This window comes from Peromyscus eremicus, chromosome 3 (genome assembly GCF_949786415.1).
Source record: "Peromyscus eremicus chromosome 3, PerEre_H2_v1, whole genome shotgun sequence".
In the NCBI taxonomy this organism is placed as follows: domain Eukaryota; kingdom Metazoa; phylum Chordata; class Mammalia; order Rodentia; family Cricetidae; genus Peromyscus; species Peromyscus eremicus.
The window spans coordinates 32594901-32619856 of record NC_081418.1 but is presented as its reverse complement, the minus strand read 5'-3'; the positions used below and the strand labels follow the sequence as shown (position 1 = coordinate 32619856).

The 24956-nt window shown below is 35.1% G+C and overlaps 1 pseudogene; it reads left to right on the top strand.

The window, feature by feature from the left end:
- Nucleotides 1–519: 519 nt before the first annotated feature.
- Nucleotides 520–24956, top strand: part of LOC131905615 (large ribosomal subunit protein uL18-like) — a 90620-nt pseudogene continuing 66183 nt past the window's right edge.

The window sequence follows — 24956 nt, the reverse complement described above, 5'->3', positions numbered from 1 at the left end:
TGTACTATTTTTTGAGAAGAAAAGAATCAATTTGACAAGCCTTCTGTATGTGCTTTGGCCATTAGTTTAAGCGTGGACTTCTGAATACTTGTTCAACACACTGATCTTTTCTTTCTTTCTTTCTTTCTTTCTTTCTTTCTTTCTTTCTTTCTTTCTTTCTTTCTTTCTTTCTTTCTCTCTCTCTCTCTCTCTCTCTCTCTCTCTCTCTCTCTTTCTTTCTAATTTGTCTATTTAACATGATAATGACAGTTTCTCCTCCCTCCTCTCCTCCCATCCCTTCCCTCCACCTCTTTTCTATTCTCCCATCCACTCCTCAGAAAGGGTAAGGACTCCCATGGGAGTCAACAAAGCATGGCATATCAAGTTAGGGCAGGATCAAGCTTCTCCCCCTTCATCAAAGTTGAGTGAGGCATTCCACCATAGGAAATAGGTTCCAAAAAGCCAGCTAATGTGCCAGGGACAGATCTTGGTACTGCTGGACTCCTAACAACACAATGATCTTGAGGGTGAAAAGGGCAAATGATTGAGAACCTAAGTGGCGCAGTGAAATCTGATGAGAATGGAAAAAGTCATAAAGCCAACACAGCTGCTTTACAAAAATCCAGCAAAGCCGAGCTGCATAATGGCGTAAATTATTTTAAAGTGACCTCATCAGAATGGGGGAATGTAGCAGCAGCATTGAAGGCCAGGGATCTGTGGAAGCCCTTTGTGAAAAGCTGTCTACCACTAACCAAAACAATGAATTCTGCCGCAGGGTACTGACATGCCATTGCCTTCTCTGTAATAATCGATATATTTGTGCTGGTCAAACCTGACTAAGGAATGCTTCTTAGAAAGGAAAATTCACCTGAACCCTTGTTGAAGTTACAGGAGGAATAATCCCTTAATAAAATGATGATGACTTTTGCCCTTTGTGAAGACATGTGTGAAGCTTCAGTTATGTAGTTGAATTAAGCTTGCCTTTTCTGAATTACGCAGAAAAGCATAAATTTCCCTTTTCCTTCTCTTGATCTTTTTCCCTTCTTTTGGATACTTTCCAAAATTTTAGCATGCTTTTTCAGATATCCTAGTATTCTTCAAATATCTTCCTGAAGCTCTTCCTCCCATTGCCTTTCACCATGTGGCTGCTTACAAAAGGTACTTTTGTCGTTTTGGTTTTTTTTCTTCCTTTTCTCTGTCTGGATCTTCTGGGCAGCTGCTGAGATTCATCACTTGTCTGGCCTGTAATTCTTCTTTTAATTTCTAATAAATTATGCTTGAGCTTCTTTCAGAGTCTGTTCTTAAATTCTTTTATCGTAAGGACTAAAAAAAGTCCCCAATCTATTTGTCAGCATACAGTACTCTAGGAATCCCCAAAACATCTTATAACAATGTGCTATCATAAGAGTAACTTCTTAGAATGTTTAGAAGACTTATTTCCAGGAAAATTAAGAATCATTTAAAGCATATTTCAAATTAAACCATGTATTATTATAAAACAAATTTTTAATTTTTTCCTCTAGTATTTTAGAATATATATATTAATTTTTCACCCTATTTTGTAACCTTATATTTGATTCTGCATGATACAAAGCAAAAATTTATAAATATTATTTAATTCAAAATTTTCATCACATACATTTCTCTGAGACAGATTTGAGATCCTTTAACATCATGTTCTTCCTGTTATAAGAGGAAGTCTTAGTGAAGTTGTAAGCATAAATCTGTACTCCAACATCCCAACAAGTTAGACTCAGTGACCTATCCCAATAAATAAATTGAAAGGAAATATAGTGATGAAAAGCATCAAAAAGAAATCTATTCAATTAGTCTGCACTGGAAAGAAAAACAATAAAGATTTCTAATGACCTCACTTCAGTCTTCCTGATACTGACATGAGGATTAAGTTTAAGCCACAGGCGGAGGTGAGCATCATTAAACAGAGCTGATCTAGACAGCCTAGCTTATAGCTGGCTCATCATTTCTTTCAACTCGGTCATACAAAATGTTGGTTAATGTATTCATTACTGAGGATGCATCTTGATGTCATTGATAATTTTCTTCATCTACGGGGAGAGTTGCTGTGTCCTTGGAGGGTTCCAATCTTCCCGGAATTAAGGATGATTCAAAGAAAAGATTAAGGACATAAATCTGACTGTCAGTCAGATTATAGACACAAAATGAAGGAATATACATTCATCCTTATGAGAGTTACCTTGTGGATCCTTGTGCGAATAAGTGCTTTTTAGTGAATGCAGAATCTGAGTGTTGTTTCGTGTTCACTTCTATGTTCACAACATAGAAATACCACAAGCAAAGACTACAACCAAGATCTGCTGAGTTATCAAGACAGTAATTTAATCTTATTACAGTTTATCAGTGGATTGGGCCCCAAATTTTCTGAGACTTATTAAAGTTGGAAGAATTAAATTACCCATGAGTAGAAAATTACTATTTTATAAAATGAGCAGAATCTCTTAAACATTTCTTTCTACTTGAACATGAAATTACAGTTTATATTTATGGAAAACAATAATTAAGTACTGTAAATATCTTATATATGCTTAACAATCCTCTATATGTAGGCTTGTGTTTTTATTCTCATGAAATGCACTAAAATCTAAGGTTTGTAATACATTTACATCAAATATCCATGGACAAGATGTGTATTCTTGGCAATGATTTTCATAAGGATGTGGAAATACTTAAAAATGGAGATGTTACTAATATCTAACCATCACAGGAAAAGTGTATTAAGTTGATATTTATTATTAAAGTTTATTTCTTCAGTATTTACTTATTTTTATTTTTACGTATATTTGTGTTTTTCATACATGTATGTTTGTGCATCACTTGCATGCAGTGTCTTCAGAGGTCAGAACAGGACATCAGACCCCTGAAATTGGAGTTGAAGACAGTTGTGAACTACCATGTGGGTTCTAAGTTTCAAATCCACATCCTCTAGAAGAGCAGTCAGTGTCCTTTACCACTGAGCTATCTCACCAGCTCCTTAAGTAACTATTGAAACCTCCTCATTTTCAGATGTAGAGAATCCTTAGCCTTACTGTTAGGTAGCTAATCAGCAGGCTTAAAAGTTATTGAGGATGTTTTTTTTTTTTCCCTTGTAAAATTAGGTACTAAAAATACTGAAAATATAGGACCCAAATTGCTGGTCAGAATATAGGATCTCAGATATATCTCTGGGTAGTGACATTACATTCTGATTTGCCTAAAATATCATATGATTGCTTCAAAGAACAAAAGCTTAGCATTGATTCATCCCTTGAGAGTTAATCCGAATAGGTCTATCAATCATCTGGACAATAAACTTTAAAAAATGGTATACAATCCATCCAAACATGTAGTTTAGTAAATCGCCTAACCAGCCACTGTCTTCTCACAGTCCATGAGAGTTCTCTGCTCATCAATGATAACTTTGGCCACTATTAACTTGGAGAATGACCCAATTTATCTTGTTTTAAATGGCGCCTGTATTTCACAGCAAGCTCTATGTATCTCATCTGCATTCTTTCTATGGAACAGCAGTATGGAGAAGGGTGAGTAGCATGTGATCCTCACAGAACTGCTGCTAAAGGAGTAGAGATTCACAGTGGTGTATCAGCTACACCATGGCACTACATTAGAATTTATGTTTTCATTTAGCACCCTCACTTCCCCACTCCCCCAGACCCATTCCCTAAGTATCCCCGGAGAAAACAGCAGGCCTTCCAGGGACATCAACCTAACATAATACAACAAGATGCAATAAGACTAGGCACAAACCCTCATACCAAGGCTTGGCAAGGCAACCCAGTAGGAGGAAAAGGGTTCCAAGAGCAGGCCAAAGAATCAGAGACATTCCCACTCCTGTCAGGACTCCCCACAAAATCACCAAGTCAATAAGATATATGCAGAGGATCTAGTGAAGACCCATGCAGACTCCAAGATTGCCCCTTCTGTCTCTGTAGGCACCCATGAGCCCTGCTTAGCTGATTCAGCAGTCCATGCTCTCCTGGTATCTTTGACTTCTATGGCTCCTACAATTCCTTCTCCCTCTCTTTAATGGAGTTCCCTGAACTTCAAGGGGAGAGAACCGATGGAGATTTCCAACCTGGGCTTTCTCTCCACCTAAAGTTTGGCTGTTCACTTTATGCTCACATAATAAGCACTTTCATATCCTGAACTAAATTACAATCTTCAAACTAGTTAATTTTACTTGAATACAGGGCTGAAGAGAAAAATATGTTTAACAGGGAGCCTTTTATTGACTAATCCTTTACGGTTTTTAAAGGATGTAATTCTATAACTTTGCATTATTCCCTATACTAAAAAAATTATCTGCCAATTATAATAAAATATTCCCCAAATAGAACTTTATTATATTTCTCCCTATATAAAAGTTAGCTTGGTGCCCCATCCAGAGTAAAATTAATGATCTATTTTTTCAGTATATAAGCTTTTACTAAGATATTAGCACTTCCTTGAGTCCACATGAAAACACAACTTTCAACTCAAAGGGAATAAGGGATATTTTATACTGGAGCAAAATATGAATGACTTTGGCACTAGAAATAGTCTTTCAGAAAACACTGGTGGAAACGTAAGGTAGGGATGTAACAGTGAAGAAAGGATGACACTGTTAAAGGCCTGGTCGTACTCTTAACATTTGGCTTGGTGTAATCCAGGTGACTTGCTGAGAATATATTTTAAAGTTATTGAATGACAGGAATATTAAGTCAGTCATAGGAGTAGACCAAAATTGACTTTCAATGAGACTATGTTGGGGTTCTCTAGAATAGAACTGATATTAGACACACACATAATATTTTTTTCTTTGTGCACATATATTAAGGACGTTCATACTCTCTGCTATATTATAATCCTGAAACTAGTAAATCTTTCTTGAAGGCAATAGAAAAAAAAATGTTAGAGAGCCAATTGTTTATTGATTGATACTTTAAGGTGTGTATACACACACACACACACACATACACACACACACACAAACACACACACACACACACACACACACACACATATATATATATATATATATATATATATATATATATATATATATATATATATATATATATGTATGTATATGGATTTATTAGAGTGTCTTATAGGCTGTGGTCTGGCTAATCTAACTGGGTCTGTCTCCTGATGGAAAGGCTAGGAATCTGGTAGTTTTGCAGTTCACAAAGTTGGACATGCCAGCTGGCATTCAGTCTATATTAGAATCTTAAAGAAGTAGGAAGTAATGTCTTCCTTGGCAGCAGAATAGATAAACTTGCCAGTGAGTGAAGGAAAGCAGACAAGCAGTAAAACCTTCCATCTTCCTGGACCTTTAAGTGAGCTGCTATCAGAAAGTGTAGCCCAGATTTAGTGTTTGTCTTATGACCCCAAATGATCCAGATTTAGTGATGGTCTTCTAATCTCAGATGATCTGGATTGAGGTGGGTCTTCCCACATCAAATGATCCAATCAAGAAAAATCTCTCCCAGGTGTGCCAGTTGCTTGATTTTTAATTGATACTAGATGTTCCCAAGCTGATAACCAAGATTAGCAAAAACAGGAACTAAAATTATCCCATGATAATTTAGCTTTGGTCTGCCACATTTTATCAAACCTTTAACTTAAGTGCAGTTCCTTCTTCTTCCATTGTGATATTCACACTGGAATTTAAAATGTCTTTGTTCTTGGAGACATGACCTTTGATTATATGAATTATGACTATCATTTTAGCTTTGTGTAGTAGTTGCTATAATTTTCTTGAGATACAAATGTGCCAAAAGGTCAAAATGACCCCATTTCTTCAAATCTATCATTCTGAAAGTATCCCCAATCTCTGTGTGCCGTGTCTGGGCAAATTAAATTCGAGAAGTTAAATGTATTATAGATATTTATGTTTAGTAGTTGGAGCCTATAATGTACTGATGTTCTTGATGTGTGATGCAATCACTCACCATGAACAAATGAAAAAACTAGATCAAATATGTGAAACAAATTTTGCTAGGCAGTTGTAGATATCAGAAGGCCACAATAATGAATAAAACAGCAATATCCAGGGTAAACGTCATACTCCATCTAGCTCATTGCTTAAAATAAGATAATTTTATTGATCACAGCATGGACAGAAGCAAGTATATTATTTTATAAATATTATAAATTATATCTTTCAGTAGATGAATATTGGAATCATGGGCTGCTGAAGGATAATTTTAAAGCAGTCTCCAATAGTAGTAGAATCTTGAAAGAAGAAAGTGTAGGTTCCAGATGTCTGTGCAGGTATTACTCTTAAGTTTTTGGTAAAAGGCAGTGTTGAACATTCATAAGGTAAAGTTCTGTGAAGCTCGGCAGAGATAACTGACTCTTTAGACATATTAATGAGACTCAGTTCATACTCTCAGCAAGTGTTGTTAGCTTGGTGCAGTTTGATGTAGACCTATCTAGAGCACCATAGGCATTCTCTTGTGATCACAAAAGTCCTTGTCCTATTTTTTCCAGAAGCCAAATAATAGATGGATTTGCATAGATTATCAAATTTCATTAGATCTGACAGGCCAGCAGAAACTATGTTATTTCATTGCTTCCTAGGTAAAAAGCTAGTTACTGATAGAAACATTGATGTACATTAACCTCTTTGGTCATTTATTCTTCATGTTTCTGTTTTTAATTCTCACTGTGTTATTTCACCTTGCTCCCTACATTTTATGAAGTTAGCATTGTTATTTCACATTCATTTATATATGTATTGCTCTTTATCACTTCAAAAATATTTCAAATTAGAGTTTGCTCATTTTTTCAGTACAGGATGTAATCCTAGGTACTATAAAAACTGAGTCTTATGATGTAAGCATTATAAACAGAATGATAAAAATACTCATAGGGAAGCAGTTCCTTTAATGAAGGTTTGGTCACCTGGCCGTGCAGCATTGACTCCTTTAACGTAAGCAACATAGACTTGCATTCCCTTCAGAGCTTTTCTGTAACTTAGTTAAATATATATATATAATCATTCTTAAACAATCCTTCTGTTGTGAAATCTAAAACATTTGAAAAGCTTATAACCAATATAAAACAATTCTGTAAGTGGAACCCTATTCTATTCTTTTTTTTTTTCAGGATATTATCACTTGCACAATGCTGATAAGTTATGACTTAGTAAATAATTGCAAGATAAATAAATATATTACTAAGGTGTGTCTACACAGAAAGTATTATTTGTTATGCCAAGGGAAAAAAAATAAGTGAGGTGGTCCCATCAGCAAGCTTATCATTTACCTACAGATGTATCATTTTTAAAAACATACGTACAGAGCTCAAGATCCAACTATATGCTCTCTCCATAAAAATCCTGAACTAAATTAAAAAAATACTAACATACTGGATTTGCATCATCAGTCAAAGTCGATGTCATATTAGTAAATAAGGATAATATAAATATAAATTAAAGTATAATAATCCTAGGAGGAAATGATATTTTAAAACATTAAATGGTTAATTCACTAGAAATTTACATATAAACTTTAGAAATCCAGTAAACTACAAACTACATGAAATAAAATTGTCAAAATGGAAAGCCAGCTGAAGGAAAGAGTATTAGTAAAATGACTAGAAATATGATAATCTACACAAATTAAAGAAATGCTCTTGATGGAGTGAACTTTCGCTTGTAGCACATGTCACTTATCAGCTAGCATATGCATTTTTTCAAGCATTCAAAGGGGTTATATAAGTCATACACAAGGCCATAAAACCAGGCTCAATGTATCTGAAACTATTTAAAATTAAATCATACAGAGTATTTTTCTGATAACAAAGAAATTGAATTTGAATTTAACAACTGAATGTAACTGAGGAAGTTACACAAAACAGTTCTGAATAACCCATGGCAAAGAAAAATCACAGGGGAAATTAGAAAACATTTTGCACCTAATAAAAACAAATAAATGTAACACAGCCACATTTATGCCATGATTACCATTTTAATATCTAAAATAACTTCATAATATGTAACTCTTCCATATAAAGGAGAATCTTAAAGCACCAATTTAGGTTTATAGCTTATGAAACAAGATAAAAACAAACAAAAAGAAAAATTATCACACAGCACACAAAACAAAGCAACAATAAAGATTATATCAATAATCAAACAGAAAAGAGAAAATGGAATTTAGAAGAATAAGAGTTGGTCTCTGAAAAGATTAATGAAGATGACAAACTTTCAGTTAGATTGGAGTAGAAAAATATTCAAGTTATCATAATAAAATTAAAACGAATTTCACAAGGAAACATATTGGCAAAAAAGTTCAAGAAGAAATAGAAAAAAAAGAGAGAAAATAAAAAGAAATAGAAAGCAAAATTAGATTATGTAATTCATTTAGAAATTGAATAATCATTAAACATCTTCCCAGAAGGAAATCACAAACAGCTTAAGGGCTCAATCCATTAAATACTTGAACAGTAAATAACATAGAATTACCAAAGCAGTTTTAGAAATAAAGTTCAAACATTCTCAGGCAATTTTCTGTAGTGTGTCAGAATTATTTTAATATTACACTCTGATAAACGTGCTGCAAAAAAAAAATATTTATTGGTCCAATTCCTCATGAATGTCACCTCAAAGATCCTAACAAATTAACACAATTATTCCCACTACAAATACAATTAAATCTGCATGGAGTTCAGTGTAACTTTGGTGTAACATCTGAAAGTAGTTTGGGTTATATGCTAATTTAGTAGAAGAAAACTCAGAACAACATTTCGGTAAGTGCAAAGAAAGCTTTTGATAAGTTAACGCCCACTCATTACCAGTCATCAGCGAAGTCCTAGGCCACCAAACTCTTAGCAAGTTAGAAGCAGAGAGCATCCTTCCTACATGATGGGATTCCTGTGGAAGACCCCACAGTTAAGACTAGTGATTGATAGTAGCAAATATACTGACTGCTTTATTCCTGAGATCAGAAACCAGAAAGAGGTTCTTTCTTATCCCTGTGGCCTAGCACTTTATACCAATATTTACTCAGTAAAATGTGTCAGAAAAAAAAAGGAAAAGAATAAAGAAATGCCAAAATTTTGTGTATAGTTAATCCTAAAGTCCTAAAGAATAAAATGGGGACATACAAAACGCTCCCAAAATGAATCCATTTAAAATATGTTATTAAAGATTAAATCTTTTTTTAAAAAAAGCCTAAAAGCCGGGTGGTGGTGGCACATACTTTTAATCCCAGCACTTGGGAGGCAGAGCCAGGTGGATCTCTGCGAGTTTGAGGCCAGCCTGGTCTACAAAGTGAGTTCCAGGAAAGGCGCAAAGCTACACAGAGAAACCCTGTCTCGAAAAACCAACCAACAAATAAATAAATAAATAAATAAATAAATAGATAGATAGATAGATAGATAGATAGATAAATAAATAAATAAATAAATAAATAAATAAATAAATAAAAATTTTAAAAAAGAGCCTAAAGATCCTGATGATTAATACTGTCAGTTGAATTGAAGAATGTCCAAGACACTAGTAAAGTAAACAGCATACATCTGTGAGGCCACTTTGAGGACTGCTGGCCTGAGGGACAGTCACTAAGGGGGATATATCTATTTGTAGGTATCAGAATCTAAAAAACTGGGGACCTTAATGGAACAAATTAGAAATAGAATAGCAAGCTAATGCCTGTGTTCTGAGTTAGTGCCTATCTCTACCATTACTATCTGTGAAAATCAGACTCCAGCCCTGTCAAATTTTCATTTAAACTTAGACTATGGATTTTCCAGAAAACTTCCAGGCCTTCAGCTTTGTACTGGGACAGGACCACTGTCCTCTCTTGTTTGGAACTTCCATATTTTTATACTGGTCAGCTACCAGGTCATTCATTATGCAGACAGCTGTTAGACTGTCACAACTTCCTTCATACAAGTCATGTCAGTAATCCCCCTTACTATAAATATCCTCTCATATACTCATTCCTTTGTTTATCTTTCCCTACAGAAACATCCCTCAAATAGTATGTGCTGTGACTATGTAAACTAATGGGAGAATGGGAGCTCTTGTGGCAAATTATGATGACACTATTATCCCAGTATCAACTTATAAACTGAATACAGAACATGATATATATGTAATTCATAAATTACATTACGGCACTTTCAAAGAATGACCTACAGATGAGCAAAAAGTTCTATTCAAACTGAATCTACAAGTTATAATGAGCAATTCATTGGGAGTGATTTGTAATTCTTAGTATAGCATTACTACTTTATAGAACATCAGAACTGCTATTGTCCTTGATTTCAGCCAGTTACCTTTTCATTCACACTAACTACAGTTTTATGTCAGATACACATATTCAGCTATTAGATGTGCTGCCTCTATTAATTTTGCCAAGTTGCTCAGGCACACAGTAGTTCTGTTTGTTTTACAGTAGCAATATCACTACTTTCTGGCTTCTAATTAGTTTTTTTTTTTTTTTTTTTGTGGAATGTTTTCTCCTCTCAGTACTTGGATGCTATTCTGCACATAAACTCCATGATTAAAAACCACTTGATGTACTATACATTACAGTTTTCTTAATACAGCTAAAATTCTATGTGTGCTTGGTTGAGTAATTTACCATCTACATGCTGTCCAAATTTATATTAGAATGTGTCCTATAATTACTCTCTCAAATCTTTATTTTCTTTAATGAATTTCCCACTTAACATGCCCTGTGACATCACCTCTCCTAGCTGATTTTATTTGGCCAACTCATAATGGATTTCATATAACTATCAAAGACATCATTTCCTCTAGAAGGACTTCATTGAAATCTTTGCACAGAGCAGATGGTGAATAATCATTTAACTAATAAATGAATGAAACATTAAATGTAATATTAATATTTTACTTGATCAAAGTGTAATGTTAATCCCTGTGAACCTTGGCATGCTGGTTAAAGTATGTGCACATTCCCTGACTCTGTCCAACTTTCTATGATTAAAACCATAAATTAAAGAAGCAACTTGCTGACAGTTTGTCAGCATTCAATCAACTCCCCCAGTGATTATCTAATTTCTTCTCAAATAAATTCTCTCCTCCAACACTCCCTCAGGCAATGGATTGAGTAAACAGATGAACCTTGAACTGAATTCTGTAGGTCATTTGAGCTATTTCAATACGAAAAAACAATCTTAGAACTTAAAAATTTACAATCTTCATCCATATTTATACATCTCTGTACTTAGATGAAATTATGTGCCAGATGACTTCTCCTATTGTCAAAATGTTACCTATTAATTTATTTTGCTAGCATAGGAAGTTAGTAGTTACTATTAGGATACATTCTTCTTTATTAGTAATTATTTTTTAGATGGACAAACCATCACATGACTTTAAGAGACCATGAATTAAATATTAGTTAAATATGCTCCAAGTTTCATACTTAAAATATTTAATAGCAAAGAACTTATTAGGAAAAGATTGGTCTCTCCTCTCCCACAGATCCACCCCTCCTCTGTTTCCCTTAAGAAAAAAAGCAGGCTTCCCAAGTATATCAACCAAACATGGTATAACAAATAATACTAGGCACAAACCCTCATAATAAGGCTTGACAAGCCATCCCAGTGGAGTGAAAAGGGTCCCAAGAGCAGGCAAAAGTGTCAGAGATACCACGACTCTCAATGTTAGGAGTCCCACAAGAACACCAAGCTACACAACCACAGTATACATTCAAGTGACTTAGGTCAGCTCCAGACTGGCCTATGATTTGCACTTCAGTCTCTGATCCCCTATGAGCCCTGCTTGGTTGATTCAGTGGGTCAAGTTCTCCTAGCGTCCGTGGTGCCTCTGACTCCTGCAGTCCTGCAAAACTGGCTATCTTCTATAACCAGGCAAGGCTCCCAGCAGTGGGACTGGGTCGTCAACCCTAACACCTACAAAACCTTCGACCCACAATCTGTCCTGCCTGCAAGATGTGCTGGGGCAATGATGGCACAGAACTTGTAGGAGTGGCCAACCAATGACTGGTCCAACTTGAGACCCACATCAGGAGAGGGAGGCCTGGATGATCAGAACTAGAGGCTGTGTAGCCTGGAGACCTAGAATAAAACCAAACACAACAGGCAAAAAAAATTATGAATGTTAATGAATATCTTACTTTATATAGAAAGAATAGCTAATAGTAATTGTATATAGCAAGTACATCTTGGAAATTAGTTAAAAAATAACTATTAAAAATTAAAAATTAGCCGGGCGGTGGTGGTGCACGCCTTTAATCCCAGCACTCGGGAGGCAGAGCCAGGCGGATCTCTGTGAGTTCAAGGCCAGCCTGAGCTACCAAGTGAGTTCCAGGAAAGGCGCAAAGCTACACAGAGAAACCCTGTCTCAAAAAACCAAAAAAAAAAAAAAAAAAAAAAGAAAAAAATTAAAAATTATATGCAAATCTAATCTGGAACACTGGAATGGAGCAAGGATTTCACAATGTGTATGGCTTATACAATCATTAACTACACCTGGATAGTTAAATATTTCCTTATATCATTTTTAAGTGTTTCTAAGATTCCGTTGAAATTTAAAGGCCTACCTTCTTGACACCATCAACTGTCTAGGAACATCTTAATTTTCATTATTTGTTGTGTAATTTTTAGAATGTTTAAGCTATATAAAATATACTTCACATGTGGTTTCCAGGACCTGCATGGTGGCTCGCTCAGCTCTCCAGCTCAGCTCCAGCTCAGCTCCAGCTCAGCTCCAGCTCAGCTCAGCTCAGCTCAGCTCAGCTCACATGCCTTTGAATCACAGTACTCTGAAGGCAGAGGCAAGGTGATCTCTGTATGTTTGAGGCCAGCTTGATCAAAAAGCTAGTCCCAGGACAGCCAGAGATCTTACACAGAGAATCTCTGTCCTGAAAAAAAATAGAATAAAATAAACCACAAAATTACACACTCTATAGACATCTATTGTGAATAAAAAATTAGACATTTGGCCAATGTATTAAGACAGACCTAAAAATAGTTTACATTCATATTTTTTTTGTTTTTAACTGTTTGTTCAACATCATCTTTCACTTATGAGGTTAATATCCTATAACTTCAATGTGTTCAGAAATATTAAAAGAGGTGCAAATATTCTGAATTTGTTCCTATTAATAAATAGACTGATAGCTGTAAGAGCATGCAATAGTACCTTATTGTCCTTGATTTGATGACAAAAATAATTTTGTGAAAGAAGTGCTATCCCAGAGAACTTACATGACTCACTTTCTAACAGAATGGAAGAAAATATATCTGAATTGACTTTTTAAAAAGTATTTTATCCTAGCCTTTGTCTATGTATTATTTTTCTTCATATACAGAAGTCAAACCATCTGGATCAGAAACAGAATGAATACAGGTAAGTACTCTGGAGCTGAAGCAGTTTAAAGCAGCAGAATTTAAAAGAAGCCATTTTTATTATTTCGTGTGTGTGTGTGTGTGTGTGTGTGTGTGTGTGTGTGTGTGTGTGTGTGTGCGGAGACTGGAAATGTCACGGGATATGTGTAGGCAGAAGGATCTGATGCTGCACTGGTGACCAGGCTTCCTCTCACTTTGTGTTCTGGCCTGAATTGCTTTGCTTGAAGCACCATGGCCTGGTTAAACCTTTTTAACTTCTTTAGCCCCAGAACAGATAATTCTGTTACATGCATCACCAGGGCTGGCAATAGCCACCAACCTTTGAAATGGTGTTTTGAGTGACGTATTTATTTTTACTAGAAATGTGAAAACTTCCATTTGCCTGTAATGAGAAGGTTCAGATTCTCTCTCATCATCCCTCCCTCCCTCCTTTCTTCCCTCACTTTTCTGCTAGTCTTCCTCCCATCAGTCCCTTCCCTTCCTCTTCCCTAAGACATAGGAACTCTGATCCTGTGTATCTGTTCTCGCATCTGCCATGATGATGCAGGACATGCCTTGAATGTAGTTCTGTAAGTACAGCTCCCAAGTTGTTTGATGATGTGTTCACATTTTCTATATTTATTTCCTCATTATCACTGTATTGAAATATTAAACGCAATATGCAATTTGTAAATTTTTAAAAACAAAAATATGTAGGGACCTTTCTGGCCAGTGTGAGTCTTGGCATTTATTTGGCTTCTGCCCTCACAGATATCTGAGAACTACAAGCTCTGTCAACCTGACTCTACCTGTTGTGGGAATTACTTTAACTATGTAAAGATGTGCTACATTTCTTTATGCTGCATTTCTTAACCGTGTAAGGATGTGTGTTTAATTATGTCAAGATGTGTTTCCGTTGTTTCACCTTGCCTGTCTAAGGCATCTGATTGGTCTAATAAAAAGCTGAATGACCTATAGTTGGGCAAGAGAAAGGATAGGCAAGGTTGGCAGGCAGAAAGAATAAATAGGAGGAGAAATAATTTAGGCTTGGGAGAAAGGAGAAAAGAAGAATGAGAGACGATAATGGAGAAAAAGAGGGACACGACAGGGCTGTAAATCGGGTAGCCATCAGACGGACAGACAGACAGTGAAAGAAACAGGTTGGTGGCCCAGAAGAGAAAGTCTGGTATACTATCCTATGAATTCAGTCAACAAAATAAAGACATTTTTTCTCTCTCCTTTTTAAGTCTGTTGCTCACTTTCTGTATGTACACATACATGTGCATTCACACATCACACACACACACACACACACACACACACACACACACACACACACACACACTTATGCATTATGTCCAAAAGATGCATAGTCTAGGAACAAGTGGATACAAGGGCCAAGAAGCCTGAGAAACTTACGTGTCCATTCTCTTGACATTCCAATTATAAACTATACTATGGTTATTAGTGCGCATTTGCTTTCCCCTGAAACCACTCTCCTAGAAGACACGAACTATGTTGTTGACATTCTTTTGCCCAAACCTCTATTTCTGACTATCAGTAGGTTCTTGCTGAATGAAAGTTCTAAAGCTTTACCGACATAGTGAATGAAGCAATGAATGGAGATCATAAGAAGCTAGCTACTCCAATATCAGTGTGTAATATTCTCTGCAGGTTCCAAGGGCATTTAGCTGCTATGCAGTTATTGCAATTGGGTACATGTGCTGCACTTTAGAGATTGCTGCTAAATAAAGATCAAGTTATGTGTGTATTTCCCCAGAGAAAATAGAAAATTTAATCTCAAAGACAAGTTGTTGCCTTGAAGGTAGAAGATGGGTTTTAATCAGTGAAGAAGAGAAAAAAAAAGTAAGAAATGTAATCTTTATCCTATTTCCAAGCTAAATCATCTTATCCTTTTAGACACATTCTTCACACAGTTCACAGAGGGAAACGGGAAAAGTAATTCTCAGCATCACTTCCCACAGCCTCGGCAGTCTCTGTGTCAAAGACATTGGGCTGCAGACCTTCAGTGCTGCGGGAAAATATTAACCACCTTTTCCCAAACACAGCATGAAACGCAGACAATGTCTTTCCTCATTTCAGTACCTAAGGCTATGTTCAAAGTAGTCTGCATTTAGACTGCAAAAAATCAACTGAATGAGGTAAGCCTTTCCAACTGACTACCACATTGAATTTTCAAAGGCTCACTGCCCATGTGTTTAGGACTGTAGCATCTTGTCAGAAAGGTCTAATACACTTTCTGAGTTGTAATATGTGAGCATCACAGTTGACTCTGTGCATTACATATAAAAACATTGCCAATAATGTCTATCCGTTTCCATTTTTCTTCATATTCATGTATATAAAAATGTCACATTGATGTGTTTAATCCCCAAATTTATCCTTTAACAAAGTACTGCATTTTAAATACTAAAATCATCACAAAATATTATATGCTTTAATATATAAGCTATAATGCTAAGGTGTGTTTATAAATATTCATTACTTACTATTATTAACTATTTTAGTCTGCACATGTGTGTCTATACATGAGTATTTTGTACATGACTGTATGTATGCTTGGTCCAAGAGAAGATACTGAATCCTCTTGAGAAGGAGTTTAAGGTGGTCATAATCCACCCAGTGTGGGTACTAGGAATTGAACCCTGGTCCTCTAGAAGATCAGGAAGTGATATTGCCTGCTGATTCTTCTATAAAGTTCTTAAAATATATGAATTTAGCATTAAGTAACACATAGCTTACTAGGTACTGGCATGGTGAAAATTCAATCACAATTATATGTAAAGAATAGTTTCATTTTCAGAGCCATAGACTCTCAACTGACCCTGTCAGATTCCTTTTCTTTGTCCCCAAATTTTTCAGTTTATTTACTATTTGGAAAAATATAATTCTGACAATAACTCTTCCTCTTTTGACTAAATATGAGAATGCTGTTGACAAAAACATATCTTCCCACTTAATTTCCCTTGGTTGATATCTAAAGCAAGACAGAGCAGAGAATCACCCTGAAGAGTGTCTCACACATGGCATTAAAATCCACTATTTGAATGGTCATTCACACAAAAACCTATTTGTTTTTACTTTTTTATCATAGTACACTTTTATTATTTTTGTAATTAGCATAGAATACAGTAGAACTGATGATGGTGTTTTCATTCGTATACTTCATTGTATGTTGCTTGTATTCGCTTTCTGCTACCCTCCGCGCACACCATGGTCATTGGTTTCTTCCTGCTTCTAAACAGACCCTTCTCTGGTTTCTTGTCGCAGATGTATATATTTAAATCTAGATTTTACATGAGAGAAAATATGAAGTACTTAGTCTTTCTTCCTCGTTTGTCTCTCTCATCTGCCCACCCCTCTCATTAGACCCCTCCCTCCCTCCATAGTCTTCTTTCTATTTATATTCACAATTGAAATAAATCTCAATAAACACTGCATTTGTTCTTTTTTGAAAAGAAGTATAAATGGGATGTATCCTAGAGTTTAGCTCATCTTTTTGTGAGACAATAGTTGATGATAATCAAACTATTATTTGCTCCAAGAAAAACAAATTAGAGTAACAAAGGGACATTACACAGGGTGAATCTAATTTAGGATGAATTAAGTACTTTCCCTTTAGGATGTTATTGCTGACCTTCAAAATGTGATATTGTATTATTGATTCATTTTCTTATTTTCTTTAATTTATTATGTTTTAATAAAAATGGCCAATAATGCTTTGTCCTAGAATCTAGTTTTCAGAAAATTATATTTCTTTATATTAAAATAACCTTTCTTTTTTCCAGTTCTGAGGATTTTACCCAGGATCTTGCTATCAGTGTCTATCACTGAGTGATGTCCCCAGCTTATTGGAACCTTCTAACTGTATTGAAGAGAGTATATAAAGTTGTCATGAATAGAAATAAAAGCATTTGAAGTTAGTCAGACACAAAGGCAGTGTCCTGCCAGTGCTGGTGAGAAATGAATCACAGGCAGCTGAAGGAATAAATGACAGTTAGTTGGAAGCCTGGGCATTCACTTAGTGTAGCCAGTAATTTGATTCCAAACAAATTGTTTTGATGTTGTGATATCAATAAGGAAACTCGTTTCAATTAATTGCTTGTAATACAAACTCTTAATCTCTTTTCATCTGCTTTAACTTCCTAGCCATAATATAATCATTAACCCATGAGGGATAATAACACTTTTGATTATCACTAACATGATTATTCAGTCAGACAGGTAGAGATTGTACAGTAATTGTACTGGGATGTCTTCCCATCTGATGAGCTGTTTTGTTTTCTGTGAGAACATGTTATTTCCTAGCCAGAACTTTTGTTCTGAAAGGTCTTCAATTACCTTGTGTTATGAAACACTGATTCATCTTGATATTGTTCTGTTGAATATAATGATGCTAAGATGAGTAGCTGTAGTTTGTGAAGATAAGCAGATTTTCAAGATAAAAAACATTATCTTGAAGCCTAGAACATATCACAAAACAGTTTCACTGGTCTCTTTGTTGTTTTTTAAATAATTATTAGTATTGTAAATACTTTATTGGTAACAAAGAAATTAAACACAATTTCTTTATGCACCCTAAAATTTACTTTGTACTTTTTAAAGATATACTTTTACAATGTCATTTATAAGATAACAGTTTTTCATCAATCTGGCTATATATGAGAGATAACTTATTTTTGATTGCCATGTGAAATCAATACGGAGGCAAAGTTTGAAATTATTTCACATAATTTATTAGTCTAGGTCTTCCAAAAACTTACAATGTCAGAATCTCCATTTTACTTTGTAATAGTTTTTTTGCATTACCATTTAATAAGCATAATCGCCATAAGTGAAACATGTTTCTGCCTAAACATAGACATATAAATTCAATCCCTAACTTATTAATGTATTTGTTCTAAACACTTTGTAATGTTTGCCAAGAGCAATAATCATGTTAAAGGAAAATATTAATTTCTGGAGCATGAATGCTTGCTTCAAGAGTTTAATGCTTCATATAGATATATGATAGCTACTAAAGACGTACATAGAAATGTTTTATTCTTTTCTATATGACTTAACATTAAGAATGGAAAGCAAAAGTCAAGGTGAGCTCAAAGGTGACACAGCAACAGGAATCTGAAACCCAATCTCCATCACCACCAAATTGTGTGTGGTTTGGTTTGATCCATGTTTGCTTTTAATCAGCTGTGCTAAAGGTGTTAGAGGATTCCTGTGGGGTTAATTTGCTGCTTGTGGCTTATATTGGGAGTTTCTTCACATTCATCATGATAATGTAAATCAAAAGCCATCTTGGTGACCATTATGCATGTTTGCTTATTTTCTTAGATGGAGATTTAGAATATAAAATCACTTATACATTATTTTCAGGGTTTATCCTAAGTTGAAACTGAGTTACTGAAGCAAACACTTTCATTGCATATATTTTTGTTATGAGTCTGAGAGGGGTGCATGCATGCTACTGTGACTTTGTTTTAGAGCTGGAGTTGTAGAGTGGTATGGATGTGATAAACATGCTCTGGATGAGTATCAACCATCATACCTGTGTAAATAGTGTTTCAGATTAAGCATGTGATTCCCAAGAACATCTAAGAGACAGGAAAGCATGTGTTGATGTAGCTGGTAAATTGGAGAGGGTCGTTATTACCTCAGCTGAATTAAAGGAGTTATGCCCAGCTTCCCTGTAAACATTATCTTAGAACAAAAAAAAAAATTGTGGGAGGAGTTCACAAGAGGGAGAAGAGAACAAAAGAAGATGGAGATGTAAGTGTAATCAAAATGTTTTATATGCGTGTACAATATTTTTTCCAGAAAAAATAATAAAATAACAACTCCTGTAAATTATTTTATCCAGGACATTCAGATATATAAGCATTTTTTTAAATTTTGTCTTTCTCTGTTTTTATGTGTGTGTGTGTACTTGATGTGCATATGCAGATTCACATGTATGTTTGCATATTGTGTGTGCTCTAGACTGATGTTAAAAATCCATCCTCTATAGCTCTTCTACCTTATTCTTTGAGCCAGGGGGTATTGGTTAATTTTCTATTGCTATGATAAAACACTATGACCAAGGCAACTTATAGAAAAAAATGTATATTTGGGGCTTATTGTTCCAGAGGGCTAGGATACATAGCGGTCCAGAAAAAGAACAGTGGCAAGAAGAGCTGAGAGCTCAGGAAACAGTCATTGGAAACCACAACTTTGAAACTTAAAATCCTGACCCTCAATGGCATACTTTCTACAGCAAGGCCACATCTTCTAATCCTTCCCAAAGAGCCACCAACTGGAGACTAAGTTCTTAAATTCCCAAGAATATGGAGAATATCTAATTCAAACCAACACACAGGCTCTCTCAATTGTACCCAAGGCTCACTAATCGGGCTAGTCTCACCAGCCAGCTGGATCTAGAGATCCTATCTATAATCTTTGAGGCTGAAGCTATAGATCTCTGTCTAACAGTTTTGAGCTGGAGTATTTTCAATTAGAATGAATATATATATATATATATATATATATATATATATATATATATACACACACTGGACAGACATTGTAATTCTTTTCCTACCTTTAAGGGACATCAAGGGCATGGATGGCTATAGTAAATCTTCCACAGAATAAGTCTTCATGCTGGTTGATGTCCTAATTCCTAGGTATCTACTCTACCAGCAGGCGTTTCTGTAAGAGGAAGTTTCTGTTGACTGTCAGATTCCCGTTCAGCTCTCCTATGACCTGTGTCAATTTATCCCTACTAAAGTAACCACTCTCTAGGATAACCTGATGAGGAAGTGTTAGGCTTGCTTTCCTGGGTCATGTGAGACAGAGGGGAAGGACAATAAAGCACACAGAATATTCAAAGCATCATTTTAGCACTCATAGTTCATAAGGGAAAATAGTAATTCGGGACAGGGTGTTAGTGGGAAGTCTGGAAATCATAGAGTGGGGTGTCCGTTCAGTGTGGGTGGGGAAATACTAAGGGAGTTTCTCTGTGGGATAATGCTTTATTCAGTAACATATGAGCACTATTGCTTAGGCTATCATTCAGAGCCCTTGCCCAGGCTAGTTTAAGAAAAAAAATTCAATGAAATGGTTACTAATAATATTCTGCTATACTCATAGATCAGTGTCATACCAATTGTCATCAGAGAGGCTTCATCCAGCAACTGGCGGGAACAGATGCAGAGAACAACAGCGAAACACTAGGTGGAGTCAGGGTCACCCTGCAGAAGATGGGTAGATTGCAGGGACCTGAGGAGTTGAGGACACCAGGAGAGCACAGCCCACACATAAGCAAGGATCATAGGGGCTCACAGAGACTGAACTGACAATCATGGACCCTGTATGGCTTTGAAATGAAATTAAGTCCTCTGAATATACATTATGGTTGTACAGCTGGGTGTTCTTGTGCAACTCCTAAGTGTGGGAGTGGGGTGTGTCTCTGACTCTCTTACCTGTTCTTGGGACCCTTTTCCTCCTACTGGGTTTCCTCATCCAGCCTCGATATGAGGGTATGTACCTAGTATTAATGTAACTTATTATGCTGTGTTCTGTTGATATCCCTGGGAGGCCTGCTTTTTCTTGAATGAAAATAGAGGAGGAGTAGATCTAGGGGAGAGAGGAGGTGAGGGGTTGGGAAGATTTGGGGAGGGGAAACTATGGTCAGGATGTAATGTATGGGAGAAGAATAAAAGAAAGAAGAAAAAATAAATGAAAAAGAAAGAAAAACCAAGAAGCCCAGAAGTGTTTTTTGGTTGTTGTTGTTTTGTTTTTTAAACATAGGTTTATGTTGATCACTGAGTTTGATTGTATTTAGCAGTCAGTGGGATGAAAGACATGTAGGTTATATTAAGTGTAATCACACAGGGAAAGGAAGGTTTTAGTAAGCCTAAAAAGACAGGGTCTAACTGTGTTTCAGACCACCTATGTCAAAGGTAAAAATGAACACACAGGCAGCAGGCTTTGTTAAATACATTTAAGATTGAGACTTAATTTTAAAATGTGTGATGAAAGGAATGATTGCTGATGATAAGCATTTTGCTGATAATCATTAATAGGACTAATTAATGGTTTGGTGACGCTGTGATTAAATGAGGATGAAGGCTGGAACTAGACCCCTCACTGGGGAGAATGAGTAATGCAAAGCCTGGTTAAAGAAGAATGTGATCACACCGATACAGGTGCACTGGGACATCTGCAAATGTACAGATGTGTCCATTTCCACACCACATTTGCAGAGGACTCTTCTCTGTTTTCAGGTGCAATTACTGATCTACATCTATAAGATGCCACTGCTTTCCTCTTGGCCAGACAGAAGGAATGGAAACACATGCCTGTGCTAAGTTTTTAGAGATTCTAAATATCAACTCCAAATTCCTTTAGTTAATCTTAAAGGAAGAGGTATGTTCTATTTATATTTTAAATATTACAGGGTTAAATTTAACATTCACTTGTTCAGTTCTTGCACTTGGTGTAGTAACTTATGGCCAAACTTTAAGGGAGATTTGCGTTTTAATTACAGTTTCTAAATAACTTTATTTCATCAACATTTAGTTTATTCATTTTGATAAAAGAATAACTTATTATTATGTACTATGAAACCATCATGAATTTCTGAAACTTTTGATATATTCTCCTATAACTTTTTATAATTTCTATTTTCTCTTTGATTTTTATACATGCTACATTTGTGGTTGGAATTTTTTGGTTATTTAGTGCTATATTTTGACAAGCTTATTTGTGCTATTTATGTTATTTAATATTCTGAATAATATTTTTCTCTATTTTATTAATGACATGTGGGAAGCTATTCATAGATGAAAAAATAGTGGAAGTGGGTCAGATGGGGAAAGGACATGATGAGTCCATGCAAGGCCTGTCTAGGCTTACAGATTGGACATCATGTTTTTCTTCAGAAAAGAACACTGTAATGCTGAAATGTTCTGTTTGCTTGTGTAACAACTTATGTATACATGCTCATATACTTATCTAAACAAAAAAGATTGTTTATGTTGAAGACAGATACAGAGTAAGAATGTCTTCAAAGGCATTTCTGAGATTGAATTTAAATCATTCTTTCCTAAAAATTTGCTCTTTAAAAGGTACAAGTAGAGTAGAAGACTGTGCTAACATTCTAAGTGTTTGAGAAAATGAGAAATGAGAAAGACATTTCACATTATTAAGGACTCTAAGGTATAATTAAAAAGATGTGTTGCTTATACTTGAAAATGTAACCAGGATTATTCAGTAATAAATAATATACAAGAAGCAATATAAGGGATTAACAATAAACAAAATATTCATTACGGCTATAGAAAGTGTTTGTTTGGGTATAGCTTTGGATAGCTAGTATGTATATAAACTTTGTCAGTACTATGTTACACACACACACACACACATACACACACACTTAAAACACTTGTAAATGACATAAAAAACAAGGATTAAAACTCATATATTGGATAACATTTTAAATAATTTCCCTGCTGTCAGGAAAACATATTCTTTATGTTTTGCTTTTCTATTTTATTAAAACCTTTCACATTTTGTCTCTCTCCTCAAAATGCTCATGACTTTTATATAAAGAATGACTAATAGCTAAATGAAGGATGAATTTTCTACAAAAGAAATTCCCTGCATGAAGAGTTTGCTGTTTTTCCTTAAAAGCTCTGAATTCTTTTTATACAACATCCCTGAAAATTAAAGACACCTATGATGGTCCTATTTCTTTCATGCTGTGAATTCTGGCACCAACAAATATGGCTGTGTAAGTATCTCTACAGATCTTGTAGTAGGCTATATGATCATTCATCTATATGACCAGGAGTGGTAGAGCTGGATCAAATGATAGGTCTGTTTCCAGTTTTTTGAAATCTTCTGCACAGATTTCCTCACAGTTTCAACAGAAGTAAAACTTTACTCAAAGTGTTTATAACATCCAAAAGTTTTCCCACAAAGTGTTCTAAGTACAGGAACATGTTGTAAAATAAAACTATAAAATTTTCAGGAAAATGAATGAAACTGAAAATTATTATTATAAATGAGTTTTCCCAGATGTGGAAAGACAAATGCTACATTCACTCTCATATGAGGATCCTACAGTTTAATGTTTATGCACATGTGTATATATGTGTAGCAGTGTAGATATAAACGGTAAAACTTGAAAAGTTTCCATCAATGTGAACACAGATTTTTAAGGAGAACATTAGAATATATGTGATGTATCCATAGAAACAGGACTGTTAGAAAAAGAAAATATACCAGCAGGGATACCAAAGCCACAGGAGAGGTGCAAAGTATGCATCAAATATTGTAGTGAAATCAATATTTCAAAAACAAACTAATTATACGTGTACATATGCATGTTTACAGATAAGGTTATATAATAATCTGACCATCTCCTGTTAAGTGATAAAGATTTGAAAAATGTTCACTTGTTTTTGCTAAATATGCTCACTTTTTCTTAAAAACCTTATATTAATGTAAAAAAAAAGCAAAAAAGACCCACAAGCAATGTTTCCATTAAATGCAAAAGCATTAATTATATTGGTTTAACAAAAAGTGGAATGGATCAAAATCAGTGAAATGATAATTCGTAGAATATTTTCAGGGGAACCAGGCACAGTGGTTCATATCTGAAGTCTCAGAACATAGAAGGGGAGTGCAGGGGTTTGGGAGCTCAAGGTTATCTTTGGCTACAGACTGAATTCTAAGCCACCCTAGGCTACATGAGAACATGTCTTAAAATAGAGTAAAAGTTAAAATAACTAAAGCTTTTCAGGAAAATAGTTTAGAAAAAAATTAATTACGAAAATTATCAGGATTCAGAGCAGGTATATGTGTGTTTGTGCATGTGTATTTGCACAACTGCTGTGAATGGACCGTGTTTACTACCATTATATTCTGAGAATAAGAATAGCCATTCTTTTTTAATGAACTGTTTTAATTTTTTGCTGTTAATAACAAAATGTTCTGCACAATATTATGCTAACCCTTATTTTATTTCACGTGAATGAGGAGTGATATCTGTAATGTCAAAGTAAAAAGAACAAATACCTTCTGTATCATACTGTGATAAAAATCAATTTTTGGTTTTTCCTTTAACTAACATGAACAATTTAATTAGATACCATATATTACCAGAGCCTTAAGCAGGGACACTTTAATTGGGGAAGTAGTAATTTTTTAATAAGAAAATAGTACCAAATCTTTCCAGTATAATTGTCATCTACCTTATAGGGCTATTTAGACAAAACTCCATAAAATAACTTTCAGTTACTCTTAGTATTATGTGTATTACAAGTACCCAATGGCCATACATATGCAGTGCTTCATATGGGCCATTAAAGGGTGTTGAAAGAACATTTCCATCATCTCTGGAAGTTGCATTGTAACTGGATAGGCCTTCTATTTCATTTCACCAACTGTATAATTTTGAGACACAGTCCTGACTCTCTCTACATGTCCATGCCTGGAATCTAAGAACCCATTCTATGTAAGCACAGATGTGTTTGTTCTTTGTGTAATAGACCACATTCTTTGATGAGGACTCAGTTTCAGTCTCATTCATTCTAGCCAGGTTGTGGTTCTCATTCACTAGGGAGTCC